We start from the raw sequence: 20,239 nt of genomic DNA, 5'->3' as shown, positions 1-20,239 counted from the left end.
GTGATGAATCAGGGCCGATATGCTCAGTCATATCTTTCTTTATTGCTGGTGGGGTCAGTCCCGAGTGAAAGCTACACCAAAACAATTCCATCAAAAACTAGAACCTCGGCCTGTTAAGAAAAAACACAATCCCTCTTTCTTCCAGAAAAATAACAAAAGCTACAAGTGTTGGAATGTAGAAAATCCCTGTAACCCTCCATTGTCAGGTTGTGGATAACACAAGTAAAATCTGCTGGAAATATAGAAAATGGAGTGTTTTTCATGTGTTTTTTACTGGTGGAACAAAATGCAGCGGCCAGACATTGGCTATGGGTCAGCACGAAAATATGGAACACTTTTCATGTATTTTTTTCATTTTTTTTTAAATCATGTTTGGTAAAAAATAGCCAAAAAATGCAAGAGAATTACAGGTTTTATTTTATTACATATTTGAAGATAATAAGAAAGCCGGGATGGCTAGATTGTTAGATTTCCATCCACCGGCCATGTCGCCCCCTCACTAGTAAGCGCCTCCTTGTCCATTACAGCAGGAGAGCATGGGTGGAGTACGGAGCACACAAACTGCAGCTGGTCTGCAGAAAGGAGCCCTTGTCTATTCCTGCCGCTGGTAAGGAGAGAGGGGGAACCAGATCCAGCACGGGGGACATCCCGAACCAAGAGCTGAAGGACCAAATCTATGAGCATCACAAGAACTGGGCATCGATTGCAAAACCACAAAAAGGCACGGGGCATAAAATCCCGCTACGATTGCTCCACATCTGTCCAACTGGATTGTACAAATCACTGCAGGAAGCAGCACTGAGAATTGCATGTGCTATGAAGCATTGGGTAGTCCACTATGTGACAGCTCTTTAATAGTGGCGCCAAAGTGATGCACAAGCTAAAAATATACAATACTTACCCCCCGATCAGTGCCGCTCCTCCACTCACAGCTGTGTCCCCCGCCGGTCTCCTGACATAATCGATCACGAGACCACGGAGTCCTTGTCGTGCCATGTGTCATAGGGCACGGAGTCTTTGTGGTGCCATGCATCACAGTGCACGGAGTCCTTGTCGTGCCATGTGTCATAGGGCACGGAGTCTTTGTGGTGCCATGCATCACAGTGCACGGAGTCCTTGTCATGCCATGCGTCACAGTGCGGAGTCTTTGTGGTGCCATGTGTCACAGTGCACAGAGTCCTTGTGGTGCCATGTGTCACAGTGCACGGAGTCATTGTGGTGCCATACGTCACAGTACACAGAGTCCTTGTCATGCCATGCATCACAGTGCAGAGTCCTTGTCGTGCCATGTGTCACAGTGCACAGAGTCCTTGTCGTGCCATGCATCACAGTGCACGGAGTCCTTGTCATGCCATGTGTCATAGGGCACGGAGTCTTTGTGGTGCCATGCATCACAGTGCACGGAGTCCTTGTCATGCCATGCGTCACAGTGCGGAGTCTTTGTGGTGCCATGTGTCACAGTGCACAGAGTCCTTGTGGTGCCATGTGTCACAGTGCACGGAGTCATTGTGGTGCCATACGTCACAGTACACAGAGTCCTTGTCGTGCCATGCATCACAGTGCAGAGTCCTTGTCGTGCCATGTGTCACAGTGCACAGAGTCCTTGTCGTGCCATGCATCACAGTGCACGGAGTCTTTGTGGTGCCATGCATCACAGTGCACGGAGTCCTTGTCGTGCCATGCGTCACAGTGCACGGAGTCCTTGTCATGCCATGCATCACAGTGCACGGAGTCTTTGTGCTGCCATGCATCACAGTGCACGGAGTCCTTGTCGTGCCATGCGTCACAGTGCACGGAGTCCTTGTCATGCCATGCATCACAGTGCACAGAGTCCTTGTCGTGCCATGCATCACAGTGCACGGAGTCTTTGTGGTGCCATGCATCACAGTGCACGGAGTCCTTGTCGTGCCATGCGTCACAGTACACAGAGTCCTTGTCATGCCATGCATCACAGTGCACGGAGTCCTTGTCGTGCCATGCGTCACAGTGCACGGAGTCCTTGTCGTGCCATGCATCACAGTGCACGGAGTCCTTGTCGTGCCATGCATCACAGTGCACGGAGTCCTTGTCGTGCCATGCGTCACAGTGCACGGAGTCCTTGTCGTGCCATGCGTCACAGTGCACGGAGTTGTCGTGCCATACGTCACAGTGCATGGAGTCCTTGTCGTGCCATGCGTCACAGTTCACGGAGTCCTTGTCGTGCTATGTGTCACAGTGCATGGAGTCCTTGTCGTGCCATGCGTCACAGTGAACGGAGTCCTTGTCGTGCCATGCATCACAGTGCACGGAGTCCTTGTCGTGCCATGCATCACAGTGCACGGAGTCCTTGTCGTGCCATGTGTCACAGTGCACGGAGTCCTTGTCGTGCCATGCGTCACAGTGCACGGAGTCCTTGTCGTGCCATGTGTCACAGTGCATGGAGTCCTTGTCGTGCCATGCGTCACAGTGCACGGAGTCCTTGTCGTGCCATGCATCACAGTGCACGGAGTCCTTGTCGTGCCATGCATCACAGTGCACGGAGTCCTTGTCGTGCCATGTGTCACAGTGCACGGAGTCCTTGTCGTGCCATGCATCACAGTGCACGGAGTCTTTGTCATGCCATGCATCACAGTGCACGGAGTCCTTGTCGTGCCATGCATCACAGTGCACGGAGTCCTTGTCATGCCATGCATCACAGCGCACGGAGTCCTTGTCGTGCCATGCGTCACAGTGCACGGAGTCCTTGTCGTGCCATGTGTCACAGTGCACGGAGTCCTTGTCGTGCCATGGGTCACAGTGCACGGAGTCCTTGTCGTGCCATGCGTCACAGTGTACGGAGTCCTTGTCATGCCATGCATCACAGTGCACGGAGTCCTTGTCGTGCCATGCATCACAGTGCACGGAGTCCTTGTCGTGCCATGCATCACAGTGCACGGAGTCCTTGTCGTGCCATGCGTCACAGTGTACGGAGTCCTTGTCGTGCCATGCATCACAGTGCACGGAGTCCTTGTCGTGCCATGCATCACAGTGCACGGAGTCTTTGTCATGCCATGCATCACAGTGCACGGAGTCCTTGTCGTGCCATGCATCACAGTGCATGGAGTCCTTGTCGTGCCATGTGTCACAGTGCATGGAGTCCTTGTCGTGCCATGCATCACAGTGCACGGAGTCCTTGTCGTGCCATGCATCACAGTGCACGGAGTCCTTGTTGTGCCATGTGTCACAGTGCATGGAGTCCTTGTCGTGCCATGCATCACAGTGCACGGAGTCTTTGTCATGCCATGCATCACAGTGCACGGAGTCCTTGTCGTGCCATGCGTCACAGTGCATGGAGTCCTTGTCGTGCCATGTGTCACAGTGCACGGAGTCCTTGTCGTGCCATGTGTCACAGTGCACGGAGTCCTTGTCGTGCCATGCATCACAGTGCACGGAGTCCTTGTTGTGCCATGTGTCACAGTGCACGGAGTCCTTGTCGTGCCATGCATCACAGTGCACGGAGTCTTTTTCGTGCCATGGGTCACAGTGCACGGAGTCCTTGTCGTGCCATGCGTCACAGTGCACGGAGTCCTTGTCGTGCCATGCATCACAGTGCACGGAGTCCTTGTCATGCCATGCGTCACAGTACACGGAGTCCTTGTCATGCCATGCATCACAGTGCATGGAGTCCTTGTCATGCCATGCATCACAGTGCATGGAGTCCTTGTCGTGCCATGTGTCACAGTGCATGGAGTCCTTGTCATGCCATGCATCACAGTGCACGGAGTCCTTGTCGTGCCATGCGTCACAGTGCACGGAGTCCTTGTTGTGCCATGTGTCACAGTGCATGGAGTCCTTGTCGTGCCATGCATCACAGTGCACGGAGTCTTTGTCATGCCATGCATCACAGTGCACGGAGTCCTTGTCGTGCCATGCGTCACAGTACACGGAGTCCTTGTCGTGCCATGCGTCACAGTGCACGGAGTCCTTGTCGTGCCATGCGTCACAGTGCACGGAGTCCTTGTCGTGCCATGCGTCACAGTGCACGGAGTCCTTGTCGTGCCATGCTTCACAGTGCACGGAGTCCTTGTCGTGCCATGCGTCACAGTGCACGGAGTCCTTGTCGTGCCATGTGTCACAGTGCATGGAGTCCTTTTTGACCGACCACCTGCAAAGAAACGCATGATCCTCAGGCCTGGTGCACCAAGCATCATGTGCATGAGGCCTCATTGCAGCACACCCATTACCATGATGCCTCCTGCATGCGGTGCCTGGTGCACCAGGTCTGAGGCTCATGTGTTTTTTGGCAGGTGCCCTTTACGGGAGAAAACATATGGAGCGCAGACAGAGCTTAATGCTGATTAACACAGCAAGGAAGAAGCAAACAGTGTGTGACACTGATCCAGAGACAGAAAACGGAGCTACATGAGGCATTTACTATCTGCCAGCTAGGAGGAAGCTCGGGGTGTCTGCTACAGACTCAGCGAGGAGGGAGGAGGAGGCATCGAGTCTGCGACTGACTCCGGATGGGGGAGGAGGAGGATAAGACATGGCTACAGCGCTCTTGGTATTACCAGCAACTCTAATGCAGCTAAGACTTTCCGGTGAAGAAAACGTAAAACCAAGGATCTGACTGGACGCTGTGCAAGGAAAAAAATACAATTTAGAATTACTTTAATAGGAGTAAAGGCAATTTCCTAGTATCCTAGATGTAAAGATTTGTCAACAGGTCATATGTAACCAGTTTTGCCCTTTGGTTATTCCCCTGAGTATTCCGCTGTTTTCCTTTTTAAAATCCGCCATATGGCACCAGAGATATGGCTCTTTATGTTTAGTGCTAATTTTTAGGGTGTTTACACGGGAGCGGTGCTCACAGAGTTATTAAACAGACACTGTCGGCAAATATCTCAAGGGCTGCCACATTGTAGAAGGATCATCTTTATTCTCATTTGCACAAGGAAAGACTAGAAGCAATGGGATGAAACTGAATGGGAGGAGACGCAGATTAGATATCAGAAATTTTTTTTATCACTGTGTGATAAATGAGTGGAACAGGCTGCCACGAGAGGTGGTGAGTTCTCCTTCAATGGAAGCCTTCAAACAGAGGCTGGACAGACATCTGTCTGGGATGATTTAGTGAATCCTGCTTTGAGCAGGGGGTTGGACCAGATGACCCAGGAGGTCCCTTCCAACTCTACCATTCTATGAGTCTATGACACACCCCCGAGGATCCCGTGAGCCCCACCTCCTAAGAAAAAAAATCACTAAATAAAAATGCCCTTATCTATGGGACCGTATAAAGGATTTAAAAAAAGAAAAAACTGAAATGCTCAGGAGAGCAGCAGGAATAAGCTCAATAATAAACAATGGACTTCTGACCAGGTGACAGGGCCTCGTTAAGAACCATCATACACTTTAAGGACTTTGTAAACCACAATATGCCACTCAGTGTGTCCTCATGGATAAAAAGTAAAAAAAAGTAATTTCTGCAGTGTCTGAGAACATATCCAAGCTGCTGATTCCCAGCCTTTCTGATAAACGCAGCCTTTTTGCTATTATTAATTCCTGTATCCACCTCTGCCGATGCCCAATGGGGCTCACAATCGGATCCCAGACACAACCACCGATTTCACAGAATGCCAGCGAACAATCTGCTGAGGACACCAGACTACTTGGAAGAAGCCCAGGAAACCACCCAAAAACATATGAACTCTAGGCAGATGTTGTCCTTGGTTGGTTAAACCCAGGGGCACAGTGCTGCAAAGCAACTGTGCTACCCACTGAGCCACCCAATTACCCAACCTGGCCTTCCCAATGCCCCAAATCATCTCCTGATAGACTTGATCTACGCGCTGTGTTCATAAAGGGGTACCGTATTCCCGTCTCACTAGGATATGCTATCGCTAAATAAGTGCCATCTGACCCCACAATCCTGAGATTGAAGGGGCCGCACTGTTGCTCCCGCTTCACAGGGGCATTTATGGCTGGCGGGATTTCCCTGCACGGTTGGGGCACCTCCGCTTGAAGGAAAAAAAACAAGAAAGGGACGAGGTGCTAATTCTCAAGATCAGTGGGCGTCCCAAATGTTGGACAACCAAGGGGGGTTTCTTCTTTCAGAAAACACATCTCCCCAGGCTGCAGTTAACGCTTTACTCACCCTCCTTGGGTCCAATGTTGAGTCTCTACCGCTGCCACCAATGTCTGTTCTTATCTGAGGCGCTGCTGTCACATCGACAGCACTGCAGCTAATCAGTGAGCTCGGTGGCGCTGGCTGAGCTCAGTTATTGGCGCTGTCGACAGGACGTCAGCGCTGCAGACAACAACAGACACCAGGCGCAGCGGTGGAGACGCCGCGTCGGACCTGGGGAGAAGGATGGTTTGTTTTTAAAAGAGACGACTTTTCTGAAAGCAGAAAAACCCTTTTTAATTCTGTCTTTACCACTGAACACAGCATTGTGCCGGGAAAGTTACCCGTAGGCTCAGCCGACATGGCCCAGCGAGGAGCGACGAGGGCGAGAGGAGCCAAGTAACGTTCTCCAAAAACCAGTGGTTACGACTAGAGTTGAGCGACTTTGGTCGGATCGGGTTTCATGAAACAAAATTTGAGTCGGATGAAACTGGTCCGACTAAGGCAAAAAAAGTTGGAGTTTCGCCCGAAACCCGACCCCAATGCAAGTCAATGGGGAATAAAAGTCGTCATTGAGTGGATGAATGTCTGACTTCACAAATACTCTTCTGGGTGAGTGAGCAAAAACTCATACAGACACACCCAAAGGCGAAGTTCACACTAGGCTTTTTTGCAGTGTTTTTTTTATGCTTTTTTATGCAAATTTTAGCTGCGTTTTACAATACCAGCAAAGCCTAGGACATTTCAGAAATCTCATGCACACACAATGGGTTTTTTTTGTCATCAGGATTATGTGCGTCGCTTGGTTTTCTGCACAATGGAGCAAGTCACTTTTGGCAGCGTTTTTGGTGGGGTTTTTTCAGCGTTTTTCACCCACTGAAATGAATGGGTGGTGAAAAAATGCAGACAAAAACGCACCAAAAACGCAGGTTTTGCTGGATTTTTGTGCCAAAACCTGATTCTTTTTTTTTTCAACACTAAACTTGCACAAGAGGCAAATCTAGCATGTCAAAACCGCAGCAAAAATGCACAAAAAAGCAGCAAAAAAACCAAAGAAAACATGTTTTTTTCTGCAGCTTCTTTCCTGCCAAGAGATCAGGTTTTGCAACTGAAAAAAACTGAAAAAAACTGAAACAAAACGTCCAGTGTGAACTTACCCAAAATCTTGTAGAAACCTTCCCAGAGGAGCCGGGAGAGTGGGGACCAACTCCATATTGGATTGAGAATGTAATGTCCTGTAACGTGTGTAGCTGTTCTCCTGTTGGTCCACATAGTGACCTTCTTCAGGCTAGGTCAAACTATTTCATCAAGTCAGATTTAAGAAAACCTGACATGGGCTTTTATTTTTGGGGAGATCTGTAGAATGATAGTTGGGCGGATCTCTCCCTCCACTCCGGGTCTTGGGAGTGGCCCAAAAGAAAGTGTGGACTTGGTCAAACTATTTTACCAAGTCAGATTTAAGAAAGCCTGACATGGGCTTTTATTTTTGGAGAGATCTGTAGAATGGTAGTGGGGCGGATCTCTCACTCCACTCCGGGTCTTGGGAGTGGCTCATGTCCCCGATTCACATTTACACTTCCAGTTAAGGTTTGGTTTGGGTGTGTCAGATCATACGGTGGTGCATTCGTCCTTGACAACGCACTGATACGGAAGATCCGTCTGCAAACCGGAGGATAAAGTTTTGGATTTGTTTGTAAATTGGAAAATAAAGTTATTCAAGTTAAACTTTTTGGGGTCACTCGCCTCATTGTTGCACAGACATGAAAGTCCCTGCTTTAAACATAGCGGAGAATGCGGGCAGTGTGAACTGAGGCGTACCCCGAAAATGCTGCCTGTCCATGATTAAGCCTGCACAATTATGTTCAACATGGAGGAGCTACTAAAGCAGTTGATCCTCACCCAAAAGCAGCAGCTGCAGTTACAGCGTCAACAGCAGGAGCAGCACAAGCAGCAGCAGTGGTAACAGCAGGAGCAACACCAACAGCAGCCGCAGACCTACAACCTGATTCTGCAACAGATTGCAGCCCAGCAAGAGATGCCCCCTCCACCGACCCCAGTTCGTTCCAAGGCCCGCAACAAAGTCAGGTCAGCACTGAGGATGAGTCCGCAGGATAACATGGAAGATTTCCTCACCGTGTTTTAACACACAGCGGAGCGAGAGAGTTTGCAGATTTCCCAGTGAGCTGAAGTGGTGGCCCCGTTCCTGATGGGAGACACCCAGAAGGATATCTTTGACCTCAGCCGGGAGGATGCCCAGAACTATGGGAAATTCAAAAGGTGAGCTCCTTGCTCGACTGAGGGTTAATACGTATGTTTGGGCACAACGGGTGTACCAGTGGTCCTTTGTGGAGAACCGACCAACTAGGTCTCAGGCGTATGACTTATTGCATTTAGAAAAAAAAATGGCTCCTGCCTGAGAACTTGAGGGTAGTAGTCGACCGGTTGGTGAGAACTCTGCCACACAGTGGTGGGTGAGGCAAGGGGACTTGGCCAACCTAGATCAGGTGGTTAGCCCCTGCAAGCCCAGGAGTCTGGAAAAGGGACCCGACCCTCTGCTGGGGTCAGTCAGAATCGAGCTCATAATAAGGGGTTACCCCGGAGTGAGTGTGGCCTAATATCAGTTATCCCTAAACCGGTCTCGTGGACTAGCGGTGCCATCGCTACCAGGTGCTGTCAGTGACAAGGGTCAGGACATGTGGCTGACAACTGCCCCCTGACTGCTGAACACATGGACTCCAGGTTTACTCGCCAGGTGGCGATGTATACCCAGACCGTCTACACTGTGGACACTGTCAGTCCAGCTGGTGAAACCTATCTGTTCCAGGTGCATGTCAATGGACACTGGGCAGAGGCTCTCTTGGACTCAAGGAGCCTAGTGACACTCGTACATGGGTCACTGATCTCCGGGTTAGACCCCACTGGGGGGAGAAGTTGGGATAATTTGTATACATGGCGAACTCTGTGAGTATCTGACAATGGAGGTTATCTTTTCCACTCCGTGGTGTGAGTTTTGAAGACCCTTCCTTACGGACTGTATTAGGAATAGACTTGCCCTTGTTCTCTTCCCTGTGGGAGAGTAAAATTAATCCTCCCAGGGTAAAGGTCTGTCCGGGCGCAGAACTAGAAAATCCTGAGTCGGGGTTACGTGCCGTAAGAGGGTCACCCTCATAGGCAAAGATTGTAAACTCGATAGGTTTCCCATAGAGGTGTTAGCAAGAGAGGTCGAGGAGACCACATCAAGTATCCCAGGGAACGTTTGGGACAGCTCAGCTTCAGGATCCGACACTGACCCAAGCCTGAGTCACCCTGATAGAGGTAAATGTGGTGGCTCAGCAAACGGGGGCAGAGGCGTTTCTTCCGTGTATGGCGGTAAACCAGGAGTTGCTATATTGGGTTGACAAAATCCGGGATGAAGTAGTGGAACAGCTGATAGTGCCCTAGTCGTTACGTCGGGTGGTGCTCGAGATGGCCCACAAACACATGCTGGGTGGTCACCTAGGGGTTAACTAGACACAAAAGCAGATTCTGCAGCGGTTCTTTTAGCCTGGGATTTATGCTGAGATGTAGAGGTATTGTGAGTCTTACCCAGAGTGTCAGCTGAACGCACTCACCGCAAGTTTCCGAAGTCCATTGGTTCCTCTGCCTATTGTAGAGGCACCTTTTGAACAGATTGCTATGGATCTGGTATGGTCTACTGTAAAGTCAATTTGTGGACACCAACACATTAGTGGTCGTAGACTATGCTACCCATTACCCGGAGGCTAATCCACTACCTCGGCACAACTTATTGTCCGGGAGCTGTTTGCCATGTTCACTCGCCTTGAGCTACCTAAGGGGATCCTTACTGATCAGGGGACTCCTTTCATATCCAAGGTGACAAAGGAACTGTACAAGCTGCTCCAGATTAAAGTTTCACACGTCTGTGTACCATCCACAGACCGATGGTTTAGTTGAAAGAGTTAACAAAACCCTTAAATCTATGCTTAAAAAAGTGGTCTCCTAAGATGGGAAGGATTGGGACATGTTACTGCCCTAAGAAATGTTTGCCATCTGCGAGGTACTGCAGACTTCAACGGGGGTCTCACCTTTTGAGCTATTATACGGCAGGCATCCTAGGGGGCTACTGGACGTAGCCGAAGAGACGTGGGGGCAAGAGCCTACTCCCCTTAGAAGCGTGATATGGCACGTGGCCAGTATGGAGGACTAGATCGCGGCGGTCACGCCTATAGTAAAGGAACATCTCATGGATGCCCGAGCTTATAACAGACAGGCCATGGTCAGGTCCTTTAAACAAGGGGATCGGGTATTAGTCTAAGTGCCCACCACAGAAAGTAAGCTCATGGCCAAGTGGCAAGGGTCACACGATGTCCGAGAAAAGGTTGGAGAGGTGAATTACAGTGGGGCAACGGACTGATGTGGACGTTCTGGCTGCCAACCGGAGGATAACGTTTTGGATTTGTTTTGTTGCAAGGTGGAAAATAAAGTCGTTTAGGTTGAACGTTCTTGGGTAGCAACCCTCACTTCCACCCAGACACCAATGCCACGGCCTTACACCCATTATGACCAATCCCCAATTAGTGCTAGTAGCGTCGACAAGGTACTGAGACCCCGAGGGAAGGGTATCACCCGGTGGTCTATTTAATCCACCGTTTCCAGCTGTAATAACTGGAAAAAAAAACAACAACAGAAAAGAAGTGATCCCCTAGTAAAAATGTTATAGATTAAATGTCCTCTCCGGTGTCCATGTGGAGCTGATAAGAGTAAGGTCACAGCCCTGACGCCGTGACCACAGGAGATGGAGAGCTGGACATTCACCTTTCCCCAGATAACCTCTGCGTTACACAAGCACCAGTGCGGGACGGGCAAGGACCGGACCGATGGTGGTCCGCTCCTTGCTAGAACGCTTCGAACATCCGGTATAATGTGCAACCTCAAAATAACGGCGTCCCTCAGGGACGGGTCCAGCAACTGAAGCGCCAGCTGGTAACATGTTTTTACACCAGACCCGAAAGCAGGAAGCGTTAATCCTGTCTGTTAGCTAAATCCGTAACCCGTCGCCTGCAGGACGATTCCCCTCTATAGTTCCAGGTTCCCAGTCTACTACGGGTGCGGTGTTATGTCCGATCATACTGACGACTACTGACAAACAGGTTTTTTTCTTACTTAAATACACATATTTTTGGCTAAAAAAACATTTTTGTAACTGGGATACAGTAAAATGTTTTGCATCTATAGCACAGTCTATTGGTGGCTGTAGAACGAATTTACTGAGAACCTGTCAGTGAGCTCCTTCTGAGGGTCTAATGGGAAATTTTGTAATTCTATTATCTGCTCTTTTCTATGCTCCTCTCAGCCGATTTATGACCAAAGAATACATCAAAGATAAGTGTACAGAAAATAGAGAACCTGTAAATGCAAAAAAGTGCAACATTTTTTATGAAATTCCATTGCAAAAATGATTTTGAGCCCAAAGTACACGCATTTCAGTAAAAAAATGGATAGGTGATGTCTTGCATTTATGCCCCAACTGCATTAAAAAGGACCTGTTATCGAGCGTCCATTTTTCCTATCTTATTGCCGCCGGTCCCCTGAGTACTCTAGTTTTTGTATTTTCCAAATCCTCCATATGGTTCCAGAGATATTCACCTTTTTATTTGGTGCTTCTTTTTTATGGTGGTCAGCAAGTGGGTGTGGCTCACAGGATTAATTATGCAGAGCCACTCCCCCGAGGAGCCTGCGAGCCACGCCCCCTAGGAAACGTCCATAAAAAGTGGCACTAAACAAATACCCATATCTCTGAAACCACATGACGGATTTTAAAAAAACAAAAACCGGAATACTCATGAAAGTAGCGGGAATAGATATAAGAGCAAATACTGAACTCTAGTCCCTGGTGACAGGTCCATTTTTAAAGGGCCTTCCCTTCAGTCAGGTCTGCATATGGCATGGCGTATGGGTGCACAGGCTGCCTGCGTTTACATGCTAACTAGCGCACATTGTGATTTATTTTCTAAGACCAAGGACCGGCGAAGGATAACTGGCAATATCTCAGACCGCTGATTTACTAATCAGACCGCTGATTTACTAATATGTGCCTATTTTGAATAAATCTGCCCCGTAAAGTAGAACTCTAGCCAACAGAGACTATGCCTCCAAACCCTCGACACATATTTTCATAAATTCCTTGCACGGAAGTCACTATATCCCATATCGATAGCACCGCCGTCGCTACGTCTGAATGTAGGCGACACATATTCACGAGAGCGTGGTGATCTGGTCCAAGGCCAACAGCGCACACCATCGCCCGGAAGATGACAGGGCCAGACAATGAATCACTGAGCAGCACCTTTATATTATTTATATGCAGTATGTGTGTGATTCTTGCCTTAAAAAATGCTGAAACTATGATTATGGGATGCACTGAACCGCTGCACACAATCACAGGCTGCAGCGGTCAGATGACCAAGGAATGGGACATCATGGCTTCCTCTCCTGCCGGAGACCACTTGACGTGGAGGGGGTTAGAGCAGATGGGTTTGCCTCAAGGCGTTAGGACGAGGATTACATCTATTTGCCTTAAATGACCCCAATATACATGCACGCTCAGGTTGGCTGAGCATGCATAATTTTCAATAGTGAGAAATCTATAGAAGAACAAAATGATCAGGTTTTGAAATTTAATGTAAGTGATCCTTCTCTCCCCTTAGAGAGTCGGGAGGTTCCCATACATATTGGGTGGTCCGCTACACCTTATCTTACTCATAGATGTTACACTAATGGTGACTAATGAGTATGGGCCTCCGGACCCCCCTCCGACATCAAAGAATCAAACATTTGGAATTTCACCATCCGATCCTTTCGGCTGCAGGGTATAGAAGCAAAATCAGTTATCTAGCAGCAGCTTACCCCCTTCTCCATACACAACATGTGCATGCTCTCCCTTACTGAGCATGCATGTGTATGGGAAGACGGGGCAGATGGTTGCTGGCTGAGGGAGCATTGGGTCAGCAGGTGCCTACTGTAGACATGCACCAACCAATTTGCAGACCCCTGTCCAAAGGCCGCCGAGACACGCAAACACTGCGAACCACCTCCTACTCGTCAGCGTCCTCGGCGCCGCGTCTGATTAGTATTCTCAGCGTGACGTAATGTGGACTTCACGCCACGAGCTGGTCTACAAAGCAGAAGAGGCGCCGCAGGGACACTGTCCAACGGTCCCAAAACACCGACATGGCCCCTACACCGGGATCCTGTGACCAGTTTTGGCCCTTACCTTATTCCCACTGCTCCCCGACTAAGATCCAGAATACAGTTCCAGAGATTCGGGTTATTTTCGTTGGTGCGTTTTTATGTTCTTTGCCAAAGGGGTGTGGCTGACAGGATAATTATGCAGAGCAACCGCCTGAGAACCCACTAAGCCACACCTGCGAGTAAAGACCATATAAAGTAGCACTAAATAAAAAGGCCCATATCTCAAGAAGCTTAGGGCGGCCTATAAAATACAGAAACGTAATAGTCAAGGGCAAAAACTAACCACTTCTGACAAGGTGACAGGCGCTTTTTAAAGAGGACCTGTCATTTGCCCAAATAAAAGAGGTTAAACACCTTGTAAAAAAAAATCCCCTGAGCTCTCCTGATCCTGCCACTTTTTTCGGTTTTGTGCTGCGTCATTCCACTGCAGAGATATTCACATTTGTTTCTTCTGTAGCGCAGCATGTGAAATCTCTGCTTAAAGCCCAACTCTGCGTTTCTTTACAGCCTTCCCTGAGGGGAGTGCACTCTATTTAACCCCCTCCCAGACGCTGCCAATCACAGCCCGTGAGCTGACGTAGCAGTCTCAGCAGTTGTGAGGGAGCGACGAAAGACTCCTCTAGGTTGCACTACCGGTGGAGATTTCACATGCTGCGCTGTAGAAGAAACAACGTTGATATCTCGGCGACGGAGCGACGCAGAGCAAAACGGAAAAGAGCGTCAGAACCTGGGGAGCTGAGGGATTTGTACTAGATAGCTAACTCCAACCTTTCGAGCAAGCCATGGTCCTATTTTAGCCACGCCACACATTTCCAGATCTAGAACTAAACCACCATCACCTGGCACAGGGATTAGCTCATGGAGCGGTCTGTTTTCCTGCTTCACCAAGTAATGGAGTGACGGGACAGCCTTGGTTCACCAACGTCAGCACACACCACCGCCACCCATGCGCTCAGCCAGCCGCACACCCAAACTCTGTCCAGTCCTGGAAACAAAGCGTTAAAACATTTCTCCAGGTTGGAAAGTTGTGACACAGAGACGTGGGGCTCGGAGATGCCCCCACACTGGGCGGCACCATGGAGCGGCGCCGGGGAGCGCGGGGTGGGGCGCTGGATGCCCCCCGTACCCCAGACCATGGTGTAGGCCTCGCTGCTTCCATGTCAGGCGTGCCAGGGCTGAGGTCAGACACTGGGCACCGCTCCACAGGGCAGGTAGGAGGCCAGCACATGGCAGTGCCCACACCTGCACCTCCCAGGCCACATGCCCAGGGCAGGGGGCGCCACCAGGGCTGAGCCCCTCACCCTCTGACATCACACTGAGAACTCAGCCCAAGTGCTGCCCCCCGCCCAGCACCCGCCGTGCCACCCTCACCCAACTCTTACTGCCCCGACCAACATGTGAGCTTACCGGGAGCCCGCCCGACACACGACCGAGCGGGGTGGAGTTGTAGGCGGGGACCCCCTCCCCAAAGCTGATCGCCGATGGATCGATCCCAGTTATCGATCCCCCCACAGGAAGGGCCGATGCTGATGAGGAGGGAGGGGGTCTCTCCCTGGTGCGGCTCTATGAGGCCAAGTTTCCCAATGGTGATAAAGCGGCCACTCCAACCCCTCACGGCGAGCGTGAGATCTTCCCCCGCCTCATTTGCATATCTGTGTCCCGGCCGCTGATTGGCTGCCCCGCTGAGCCCCAGGCTGCTGATCTGAAAGAAGTGCGCAGCTCGGTTTTTAGTGACTGCGTGGAGGAGGAGGAGGCAGGACGTGTCTGTGGGGGGTTACCGCTGTCACAGCAGGGGCTACCCCCACCCGGCACACCACGGGCTGCCCCCGCGTCCCACACGTCACCCACACCTAGCAGATGGCCGCTGAACTCTCACCCTGAGTGGGCAGGGTCACCATAAAGCCTCACACGGCCTTGTCCTCAACACCGAGCCCCTCCAGTGTGGGCTCCAGGTGCACACGCACCGTCATAGTGTGTGTATAATGGTGGCCTCATGGTCCAAAGAGCCTCCAATGGGGCCCCCTGCACCCATCATAGGCCCCCTGCCGGGGGTCCCCACACCCATTTCTTTTTCTGAGGAGTTGCATCCAGTCGGGTGCTCTGCACCACATTGTACCCCATGGTTGTGCCAGGGCGTGTAAGCCCCTATGGCTCTTGTATCTAAAATCTTACAGAAGTAACATGGAGTTCCCCTCTAAATAACACTGAGATAATGAACTTACTGAGCGATGAACTACATGGACAAAAGTATCGGCCGAACCAATTTTTTAATTTTTAGTTTAGAATTTGTTGTCACTTATGTTAAAAAATAGCTTGCGATATGCACTCTCAGGATTCTCCGGTGTTGCCGATGAGAGCCGCAGTCATGTAGGTGCTCCTCCTCTCTCAGACGTGCTCCTCTTCTCTCAGTGCACTCCTATTCAGAGAAAACGAGCACGACTAGTTGGTATGTGACCGGAAGTATGCAAATCACGTAACTGCTGTCACATACCAGAAGTATCTACATACTTTCATCCCAAGCCTCGACAACCCCTTTAAACGGAACCTATGATCGTGCTGCCCAAGTCACAATTGGAGCATTTCAGACTAGATACGGTGTGAAGATTTCCCTGGCAGCCGGCTTCTCCCCGCAGGACTAGAGGGAGTTGACAGTACTCGCGCTAAGTACACACGTGCGAGAACCCTGTCAATCACCTGGAGTGGTGTAAGGAGAAGCTGGCCATGGCCTACTTTGGACTATTCTACCTAGGGGTCCTTCCGTATCTTTAAATTACGTTTAACATACCTGGGTGCAATCCAGGTGATAATTTATGCTTCCCATGATTTGAGCAGCATGAATCAATCGATGAGTCCTAATATAACTTGGTTCCTTCCTCACTCTTTGCACAGAGGTCACCACAGGAAAGTGGATGGAACATTTCAGATTTTCATTGAATTCATCTGGAAGGATGTAGACAAAGGACAGTTTGGATGTAGACCACAAATAGTATGAAGTCAGAATGTTCTAACTTTTTATGTCATTATTGGGCCTTCTGGACATATGATGGCCAAACAACCAGAAAAAAATTCTACTTGCCAACTCCCCCAGAGGGTGCAGGAGACCCCCCTGAAGAAATTGTGTCCTGCAGAAGAAGCAGCAAATCTCCTGGACACTTCCCTTTGCTCTTGGGTGCAGTCACTGACAGGTGTGTGGGTCACCCTCCCAGGGCCGTGGGGTACTCGGTACCGGGCCGGTGTCAGGGGGATGTGTCACAGCAGCGGTGACCCGGTCCGTGGCCCTGGGCGCCCAAGTAATGGGGGAAGTTGAATGGTGGTGGAAAATAGTTAAATTAATAGTTCGTGACGCCACCTGTGGTGTTCGGCAAGTGAGGTGTTAAGCCGACGCTGCTTGCAGATCCTCTGGGGATGGTGGTGTGTTGCAGCCAAGATGGTGAAGCTCCCCACAGGTGAAGCTGTAGCCCCAGGGCAGTGTAGATGTGGAATTAGAGGAGAGGCACAATCGGTGTAGAAGCCGGTACCCAGATGTAGCGGTGCCGGGTGCGTTGGCACAAGAATGAATGGAGGACACCAGGGCTTGTAGTTCCAAAGCTTTACTCACAGTCTGTAGTACACACAGGCGCCTGCCTCCGTGCCGTGTCCTCCGGGTCAGGGACTCAGTCAACCTCCAGGCAAGATGGAATGCTCCCTTCCAACACTCCGCCAACATGTGCCTTTCTGAACGTCTCCTCTATAGCGCCTTTAAGTGTGAAGTACACCTAGTACTGAGTTACACTGGAGTGCCTCCTGACAGATGTTCCCAAGAACTCTACTTGTACGGCAGACAGCTGTACCCTGCTTCGGGGACTCTCTACTCCTGAGTCCCGGCTCTCTATCCAAATTGCTGTTGTGCCCCCAAGTCTTAGATGGGAGTAGTGCATTTACAGCCCACTACTCCACCGGTGTCTGCTGCAGGACCATTAGCATCCATACAACCTCGGGGACCGGGCCCCGGCCTTGTGCTTAGAACTTCTAGGCAAGGTTCTCTCCTAACCCACGTCCTCTCTGTTCCCTTTTACTCCATTCCGTACTCATCTCTCTCTCTTATGGAAGATCAGGTTTCAGTTCAATGTCTTTCTCCTTCTTTCCATGCCCGTGCCAGCAGACCCAGTTCACTGAGGTCTGCTGCAGCACCTCCTTCCTCCATCCCTCTCTCCGGGATCTTCTTTCCTCGACTCTGAGTGGCTTCCTCTCTCAGACTGACCTACTGTCTGACTGACCTGTAATTCTAAACCTTCCCGCTCTTTTATGTATTCTCAACTCCACCCGCCTCCCAGCACGTTTAGTGTTCCAAGCAGGGAGCCACCAAAGGTGTTCTGCTACACTCCAAGCAGGGAGCCGCAATGTGGCTTTGCTGAACTACTCTGTTGTGTGGGATGCAGATGTTGGAGCGTGGTCTGGAGCCTCCAACTTACCTGGATGGTGGGGCACCACACCTCAGGAGGAGGTGCAGTACCTCTGTGGCGACTGAGCCTCAGGGGCGCCACATGTGTCCCTGAGATGACAAGAACCAGCAGTGATTACCTGCACCAAACAGCTGAAGGCCATCTGATGGCTGTGTACTGTTACTCCATCTACATACTAATCAATGACATCATAAAGTGCCACTGTCAGAAGCATTTTAGATGCAATGATGTCTAAGCAAAGTCAGAATACTGCGCATTAAGTGCTCACTACACAGGTCTTCACATTTTGGAGTGCTTACTTGCCCCATTTAGGAGATCAAGCATGTAGCATCTATCCACCAGTCAATGTGCAGCTATTTACTACATTGATTTATTGATGTAGATACATAAAAATTGTATTTTAGGTACACTTATTTTTTTTAGAGACCCCAAAAATTCTGCAACTTTATAGGCACAGTCATGGGTACCTAGCTTGTGCCTGTTTAGAGAAAACGCAAAGAAGCACTTTGACCTTTATGCATCATAATAAGAGGTGTGATATTTGTACTGTATAGTTTGTTTTTCCACTACTTTACAATCTGAGTATGTCTTTAGTCGCCTTTGTCTTATGAAAATACAAAGATTCTGGAATTTGTAGACATTTCAGCTCAGCATATATGTCTACTAATTATAATGTAGCACTCCATGGATTCCAATAAGCTTTGAAGGCACCTCCTTTATGTTAATGTCTTGTCTCTTTGATTGCTATTATTCCATTGCCTATTAACTAGGAAAGAAGCGTGAATACTGACCCCATAGAAGTGAATGAAGTGGTCACACATACACTATTCCCCTCTTCCAATCTGACACAGGAGCCTCATTCTTGCGATGAGCGTCCATAAGGTTGGGCCTCCAAGAATCGTGCAGGAGAGAGTTCCCCTGTCTTGAAGGAACTATAAAAAGAGTACACAGCTAGCTTCCCCTAGTGACGGCTTCGGTCGACCAGAATTGTATTATTTTACTTTTTTTTAAAGGGCCCATAAAAATACCTTTTTTGCTCTCTTTCAATTTCACTGGGTATACCATTTAAAAAGGGCTTGTGTAGGAAAACCCTATGCATTGATAGTGTATCCCATATACTCAACGTTCTATATACATTTATAGTACATCCTATTGGTAGGCTTAAAGGAAACCTGACATGAGATTCCTGCCCATGAACATCAGGCACCATGACTCAGTCCCTGGCTGCATTAGTGCACTTTTGTGTATTTTAGGGAACTTTTTTTTTAAAGCCGATTGTGGTGATGCGTCACAGATGACTAGCCCAAGTGTCTGGTCTCGACAGCTTCTCCTGCCATGTTCTCTATGACTGACAGGTTTCTCTCCGTGTCTAGGTAGAGACCTTAAAGTCTAGGGGCGGAGGAAGGGGAAAAGCTGCAAGAAACTGAACACTTGGTGGTCTTTGTGGCCTATAAAAGCTATTATGGCTAAATGATCGTTAACTAGTAAGTTACAATCTGTACTAATATTGGCCTATCAGCTCCAGTGCCTCTATTCACTGGACACCTCTCAAGTTGGTGCATGTCACTGTACTTTTGGTTCTGTGGGAATCCCAGTCCTTCTAAACAAGGGCGGCCATGATACGGAGGAGATGTATGTGCACATATAGCCACAAAGAGGTTGTCCACTACTGTAGCATTAGGATAGGCCATCAGTCTGATCGGTGTGGGCGTAACACCCGGACAATCAGCTGTTCTTGGAGCCAATGGCAACTGCTCAGTTATGTAGCTGCTCCATCTATTAGTAGTGATTGATTTAGATGTTAAAGTAGTGGACAACCTCTTTATACAGATAAGGGGCCACCTGTTGATGTACGGGGGGTAATCATGAGGGTGACCACTCTGTGCAATTCTAAGGGATGCAAAGAATCAAACAAATGACTGTATTCTGCATATAGCCAAATACGCATAGAATAGACATAGACTTCTACTATAAACCTTCTATTTATAAAGGTAAAAATATATATGGAAATTCCTTTATAGATCACCATTGGTTCTAACAAGTATACCGGTAGCTCCGAACTAATCAGTTGTCACCATGATGGATATCCCTGTGTGGTGCATGTGGGCCAGATGCCTCCTAGCCCTCAGGTAGACTAGGCATACATAATCCAGCATTTTCTCACAGTCATTTGGTATGCACACTATGGATCATTTTCCTTTTGGAGCTTCCTCTGCTCCTCCCCAAGTGGAGCCCATCCCAATTAAGAACACCGCTCTGTCACCAAGTGTCCTACTCTCCGACCTCGGTGGGAATAAGGCGAGGAGCATTGACTTAGCATAGGTGTCTCTGGGGCACAAGGAAAGGCCATGAAGTGTTAGGTTGTCAGTAGTCAGCATGACAGCAGTCAGGGCTGTCAGAGTCAGGCAGGATTAGCTCACTGACTTCCTCCTCCCACTGTGCTTTTCACCCAGGGCCTGTGCCA

The 20,239-nt window shown here is 49.5% G+C and overlaps 1 protein-coding gene across 2 annotated transcripts in view; it reads right to left on the bottom strand.

The window, feature by feature from the left end:
* The window catches only part of CHD9 (chromodomain helicase DNA binding protein 9), a 233,239-nt gene extending 218,284 nt beyond the window's left edge, over positions 1-14,955 (bottom strand). Inside the window, exon 1 of one of the 2 annotated variants that reach the window (XM_073576191.1) lies at positions 14,741-14,955. The gene's annotated coding sequence lies outside the window, so the exon portion shown is untranslated. The remainder of the gene's footprint in view (positions 1-14,740) is intronic. The other variant, XM_073576192.1, reaches the window with a different exon arrangement.
* Between the last annotated feature and the right edge of the window lie 5,284 nt (positions 14,956-20,239).

This window comes from Dendrobates tinctorius, unplaced genomic scaffold, assembly GCF_039654945.1.
Source record: "Dendrobates tinctorius isolate UK_male_01 unplaced genomic scaffold, ASM3965494v1 ptg000047l, whole genome shotgun sequence".
NCBI lineage: Eukaryota > Metazoa > Chordata > Amphibia > Anura > Dendrobatidae > Dendrobates > Dendrobates tinctorius.
Note: the sequence above shows the minus strand (reverse complement) of the source record. Positions and strands in the feature narration are given on the sequence as shown.